The 7,183-nt window shown below is 41.4% G+C and overlaps 1 protein-coding gene across 1 annotated transcript in view; it reads left to right on the top strand.

Annotated features, from left to right (window-relative positions):
• Positions 1-7,183, top strand: part of PLA2G4A (phospholipase A2 group IVA) — a 156,894-nt gene that overhangs the window by 13,247 nt on the left and 136,464 nt on the right. The gene's annotated exons all lie outside the window — the stretch shown is intronic.

Here is a 7,183-nt window from a genome sequence, read left to right as displayed (position 1 = left end):
GGTCCGGGCTGGGGATTCGAACCTGCCACCTTAAGTGTACGTGGCTGGCGCCTTAGCCGGTTGAGCTATAGGCGCTGAGCCGACAAATCATCTTTCTAAACCTATTTTTTGAATCATAAAATAGGAAATGATAATTTCTATTTTGTTATAAAAAATTAAAATGTATGGGAAATGTTTAAGAAGCATGGAGTTTTAAAATTAAGTATTCAAATCAGCAGTCGCTGTGGCATCTTCCAGTTCGTCCTTCTCTGTTCTGTGAGCAGGATTTATCCCCTTTCATCGTTTCTCAGCACAGGACCTGGTCTGTGACCTGGCCAGTGTTCTGCAGATTCTCAGTTTTGTTTATTCCTCTTTCAGTCGATAATAACTGAATGATCACTCCAGCCAGAATACGGGAGAAGACAGCACTTCCCTTATGTTGTTCCCAGCTGGGGGAGACAGGCAATGTAGAACGTGGTACAAATCACCTAGTGGTAGAACGTGGTGTAGAATGTGGTAGTGAGAGATACTGAGGAGAAGTACAAGGGGACTGACCTAGTAGATGGGTTAAGAAATGCCTTACTTTATTTTTTTAATATTTATTTATTTATTTGAGATAGAGTCTCACTATTTTGCCCTCGGTAGAGTGCTGTGGTGTCACAGCTCACAGCAACCTCAAACTCTTGGGCTTAACTGATTCTCTTGCCTCAGCCTCCAAAGTAGCTGGAACTACAGGCACCCACCACAACACCCGGCTATTTTTTGGTTGCAGTTGTCATTGTTGTTTAGCAGGCCTGGACTGGACTTGAACCCACCAGCCTCGGTGTATATGGTAGGCACCCTACTCCCTGAGTTACGGGTACTGAGCCTATGATACATTCTATGATACATTTTTATGTCCAACAGAATGAAGAGAGAGCTTTGAATTTGGCAGCAGACTAATGTTCCAATGTTTTTTTTTTTAATTGAATGGGTTAGAAACAGCAGAATTTCTTCATTTCTATTAAAAACTCATTATTGAGGCTCAGAGCCTGTAGCTCAAGAGGCTAAGGTGCCAACCACATACACCAGAGCTGGTGGGTTCAAATCCACCTGGGCCTGCCAAACAACAAAGAACACTACAACCAAAAAATAGCTGGGCGTTGTGGTGGGCGCCTGCAGGCCCAGCTACTAGGGAGGCTGAGGCAAGAGAATCATCTAAGCCCAGGAGTTGGAGGTTGCTGTGAGCTGTGATGCCATGGCACTCTACCCAAGGCAATAGCTTGAGGCTGTGTCTCAAAAACAAACAAACAAAAACTCACTATTGAGTATGAAAAAGTACATGGTCTTTCTAAAAGGTGCTCAATGAATTTGGCGACTTTAATTTCTTAGACATTTCCGTAGAACTACATGAGTTACATCAAGTGGAGGCAGTTTGGGGGAAAGCATTGGTTTCCTAAGCAACAATGGAAAATGAGTACTCTGTCTATCTGCCGCCTGCTAGGTGATTTGTATATATTTGTTTTCTCATGTCATCCTCCCACTGCCTCTGTGAGATACAGGATCCTTTTTCCCCACTTACAGGTGAGGAAACCAAAGATCAAGATTCCCCAAATAAAGGAGGAGACAGGCCTGAACTTAGCCTGGCTGCAGTTGAGAAACTGTCACTACTTAACTGCTGAACCTTTTTCTGATGAAATGACGGGAAATAGAAAAGGATCCTTTGCGTTGCTATCCAGCCTTCTTTCCCCCAGATGCCACGGCACTAATAATAACCCCTTCTTCTCCTCTCGTCGTATCACTCTGTGCAGAGGGAGAGAAGTGACGCGACACTCTAGTCTGGGTTTGGGGTCCTGTTCACTTTTCCTGAGAAGTCTATCTTGCCCCGACAACATGACAGAAGGGTTTTGGGCGAACAACTCACTATGAAGCATTCATTAAAAGCCAACCGTTGCCTTGCATAGACCAGCGTGTGTGGGAAAGGATGGCCACATTGATGTTAAAGAAGGAAGTTTCTAATTATGGGACATGAAAACAAAAAAGAAAGAATGCAAGAAAAAAGGAATTGTAAGCTTCCTATTTCTTCCTTCACACACAGAATACTAGATATGCTCACCGAGACTGGTTGTCCACCATAGCGATAAGAAAAAACCCTGCTGCTTTGTGAGCATTCTTGATACCAGCTGCACAACCTCGTTGCGGGAAGATTTCTAGGATTGAGCCAGTTGTGGGAGGAAACTCATTTTCCTTGTGTCTAGTGGGGCGAACAGGACAGAAATGCCTTAATTCCACAGAAACTTAAAATATCTGCTGCCACTATTAATCAAATTTGGGATATTTTCAGTACTATTTCTTTACTTTTTTACTTGTGTTTTTCTTTCTCTTCTTCTGGGAGGCTCAGTAGTATATTTAATGAGACTCTGTTCATTTTTCTTCCCTTCTGTTCTTCAGATTAAATAAATAATCACTATTGATGTATCTTTCAATTTCTGTTAGCCAATTGGGGGTGAGGAGGGACATTCCTCTCCCATCTCCTCCTCAAAAGGGAAGGGGCTGGCTCGGCGCCATAGCTCAGTGGTTAGGGCTCCAGTCAAATACACCAGGGCTGGCGGGTTTGAACCTGGCCCGGGCCTGCCAAACAACAATGACGACTACAAAAAGAAATAGCCAGGCGTTGTGGTGGGTGTCTGTGGTCCCAGCTATTTGGGAGGCTGATGCAAGAGAATCGCTTAAACCCAAGAGTTTGAGGTTCTTGTGAGCTGCGACGCGACGACACTCTACCGAGGGCGACATTTGAGACTCTTTCTCAAAATAAATAAATAAATAAATAAATAGGGGCTGTAATCACAACAGTGATCACCCAAACAACCAAATACACAACCAAACTTTTCCAAAGTTCTTCCTCCATCTCTGCTATTTCAGTGCTTTAATAATTGTGACGTAGGTATTTAGACTTCTCTAAATCTTCTTGGGCATCTGCTTTTTAAAAAACACAGAGGACTCTCCTTTAAGAAGACCACTCACAAAGCTCATCAGAGGTTTAACATTTGCTGCCTGCAGTAGGCTGGTGTCTAGTCATGCTTAAGTTATATAAAGGGTCATGAGTACCAGAACAGAGAGTTTTACTTGGGAAGTAATTGCGTTCCCAGAGTCTGTTGGAAGAAAGGTCTTAAATCATATAGCAGAAGTTTTTCTGGGAGTGAAGGAACCTCAGAAAAAGAAAACTGCAAGTAGACCACAGGATGCAGTGGGGTATAGAAGCAGGCACTCGTCCCCATCTAGAATAGACATACATTGCCACAGGTCAGGGAGCACGGGAGAGAGATCTCAGAAATAAAGAATCTCAGGAGAATTCACAGAAAGCATTCGGGAAAGAAAGACTCGGTTTGAATTTGTACCAAGCCCAGAGACCACAAAATTTGCTTATAAAAGTACTAGTGAAGTAATAGCTTTCTTTCCTCCATCATGACTCCCCTTTCATTTTCTGTAACCCCGAGAGGATAAAAAACAGAGTTATGGAGCTTGGAAAGGTTAAATTGTAGGCAGGGTAGGATGGAGGGAGTCAATGACTTCACTCTTCTTCCTACAACAGCCCCTTGTCTGGGTAGGAGAGGGACTTCGCCTCTAAATGGACCTGGCATTGCAATTTCTGAATTCTTCTTCTTTTTCTTTATCTGTCCAAGTGTTAACCTAGAGATTGTGAGGCTGACAGAGGTTTGATCAAAGCAGGAGGAGGAAATTTATCCCTGTAGGGACTTAAAGAACAAAAGAAAGTTGCCATAAGATTAAATACCATGAGTCATATTTGTTTAATGCTTAGTTATCTTCTAGTTCCCAACCTAGTGGTTTTACCCACATGCAAATGTGTGTACATGCAGGGAGAGAGAGGGAGAGAGAGAGACCGAACACTCTAGACCGCAGTCAGCTATCTGAAGCTTATTTCCTGCTTTTGGCTTTCATAGCAGGGGAATGTAAACCCAAGTCCTGCTGCAGGGTGCTGTGGTGGCTGACGGTTGGCTGGGGATTGGAGTGGTTCCAAACAAAGTTGCTGCAAATGAAAAGAAGAACTAAAGTTGCTGACACGACACTTGGGACCCAGAAACAGAGTTCCGTTAAACATGTGTGTACTAATCCCACGCCTGTAATTTCACTTGTTCTGCTTTTTTTTTTAATAAGTAGAAATTGATATTTAACATCTTTTGACATTAAGAAGAGTTGGGAATTAAAAAACAAAGAGGGACATTAAAAGAGAGGGTTGTACTGTTCTGTGAATTTCCTTCATGCATGAACCTGGCTTTACTTTTGAGTCATCTCATTCATCCATCCATTTATCCACTCATTGAACACATTAGGCACTGCCCTAGGCACTGAGGATAGTTCTGTGGACAAGTCAAACGTGGCCCCTGCCTTGATGAGTCTTTAGTTCTCTCAGGAATGGCAAACACTGCGTAAGTGGAATGAAAGACTCGAAGGACAAGTCCAGAGCACAAGTGGAACCAGTAATAGTCAGACCAGCCTTCCTCTGAAGGTCACGGAAGACTGCTCTGTGGAAGTGACACTTAAACTTGAATCCTGCAGAATGGTGAACAGTAGTTCCCTGCCATGCCCTACAGGACCTGGCCCTGCTTGTGTTTCTAACCTCATCCAAGCTGCACTCACGTTGCTCACCACCCTCCAGCCCCTTGCTTTCTCTCGATTCCTCAAACTGCAGGCCTGAAAGGTTGTGTTCTAACCCTGCTCCCTCCTCATGCTCTGTGGCTAGCCCTTTGAGTGTCCAGCTTCAGCTTAGTTTTTGGTTTCTGTCTTTTGCTTGTTTCCATCATTTTATTCAACTCAGTTTCTGATTGCTTCATTTATTTCTTGGATTCCTTGTTTTCTGATTGTCCTCTAAACGTGAGCTCCAAGAGGGAAGAGGATGCATCTAACTCCTCCCTTTGTGCCTCCGTCCCCGGAATGATACTCCATACGTGTCACAGTGTAGTTATGCAGAAGAGATAGCGAGATGTGAGGGTAATACAATTTATAGATAAATGGAAAATAAACTTTTCTTGACTTGATTAAAATGTTTAGTGTAGGTTTAAAATGGTCCCTTTTACTTGCATAAATATATTCTCATTCATGCATTCACTTATTCATGCATTTAACAAATATGTATTAAATGCCCACAGGTGCCTCCATAGGGGATGGAGTGGGAATTTCACAATGATAAAACACATACAAAATCTGCCTTTGTGAAGGTTCTATGTTAATGAAGACAGGGGGAGAGTTAGACAAATACAACAAAACCTGCATAGGATGGGAAGTTAGAGGGCCATAGCATAAGAAAGCAGGGTTTCTGTCAGTTTTAAATAATATGGTCAGGGCAGGGTTAATGGGAAAAAATGACATTGGAATCCAAACCTAAAAGTTACCGACTAGAACAACCAGCTCTAACCTAAGTAACAGAAATGTGGTAACTGAGTGCCTCCGTCTGTTTGTGCTGCTATACACAGAACCTTAATACTGCGGAGTAATTTATAAAGGTTGTAAATCTGTTGGCTCACAGTTCAGGAAGCTGGGAAGCCCAAGGTCAAGGTGCTGGTGGGTTTGTTGTCTGGTCGGGACATTCTTTTCTTCCAAGATAGCCATAGTCCAGAAAGAGGAAGGCTGGATCCAAAATACGGCAGAAGGTGGAAGGGCCCCAAAAGACAGTCCATTCCTGCGAGCCTATTATAAAGGTTTTAAATGAGTTTAATACCCATCCTTAGAAAAAAGCCTCATGGCTGAACCACCTTTTAAAGACCCTCCTTCCCAATACCATTATATGGGCAGTGGAATTTCAGCACGAGTTTTATAGCAGACAAACATTCAAACCTGCCAAAGCACTGAGGCAATGGACAATTGGCTGATATTATCAAGTCACTTGTCTGTTAGGTTTAAAATAAGCATAAAACAAAAATTAGTGTAGTTTATTACATTAAAATAAGAATGGTGGTTTGGTCTCATCTTGATAAATTTTCAACCCAATAAAAATGCATGATGAGAAGGTAAACATAGTTATGCGTTAGACTCTATGAAGTATAAAGCATCAGAAGTAAGTGATTAAAGTAAATGTTTGACTTTAAAAACAGCTATTTTTGTCTTCCTGGTTGAATAATGATGATTGATGGGCCAGAATGAAAAAGAGGAGATGCTCATTTTTTATAATTTTTATATAATGGCCCACATGTGATTTTTACTTTTCTTTTATTATTTCTTTATATTTTTCACATCAAAAATGATGAAGAGGGTATGAAGAGATCCTCATTTTTTTGGTGAAAAGGAAAAAAAACCCTAAAAACTCAACTCCTCTGTTTTCCTTTTATTCTAAATGTATGACTATTCACTGAATAGCTGCAAAGATACATATCAAAATGAAAATGATGATTATTCCGTACTCTTTATTCACTTCAGCAATTTGTGACAATAAGCATGAGTTGCCTGTAGTGATGCCTCACATTTGTAATCCTAGCACCCCAGGAGGCTGAGGTGACTGGATTGCCTGAGATCACAGGTTCAAGACCAGCCTCAGGCACAGCCAGACCTCCTCTCTAAAACCAGCTGGGTGTTGTGGTGGGTCTCAGCCACTCGGGAGGCTGAGACAAGAGAATCGCTCAAGCCCAAGAGTTTGAGGGTGCTATGAGCTATGATGCCAGGGCACTCTATTGAGGGCAACAAAGTGAAACTCTGTCTCAAAATAAATAAATAAAAATAAGCATGAGTCATTTTTATGATTTTAAAAAAGGTGATGTTACAAAAATAATTAAAAATTTAATTTAAAAAATAAAAAAATTTGATTTATGCTGAAATAGAACCATTTTTAAAGTTATATATATTAAGTGTAAATAGTATTAAATGTAAAAGATATTTGAAAAGATTTTACAAATTAGATGTGACTTATAGAACACAAAAATATGTATGAAATGTTTTATAAAGTCTCAAGGAAAAAAATATATGTGCTGGAATAACAAATATGTTCATTGAAGAGTTTCTTTCTTTCTTTTTTTTGAAAGAGTCACATTTTGTCACCCTTGGTAGAGTGCCATGGTGTCATAGTTCACAGCAACCTCAAACTCATGGGCTCAAGCAATCCTCTTGCCTCTGCCTTCCAAGTAGCTGGAACTACAGGTGCCTGCCACACAATGCCTGGCTATGTTTTTTAGAGACTGGGTCTCACTCTTGCTCAGGCCAGTCCTGAACTCATGTG

Source organism: Otolemur garnettii, unplaced genomic scaffold, assembly GCF_000181295.1.
Source record: "Otolemur garnettii isolate 467f Iridium unplaced genomic scaffold, OtoGar3 scaffold00016, whole genome shotgun sequence".
Classification (NCBI taxonomy): Eukaryota; Metazoa; Chordata; class Mammalia; order Primates; family Galagidae; genus Otolemur; species Otolemur garnettii.
This window is presented reverse-complemented; position numbering and strand designations above follow the sequence as displayed.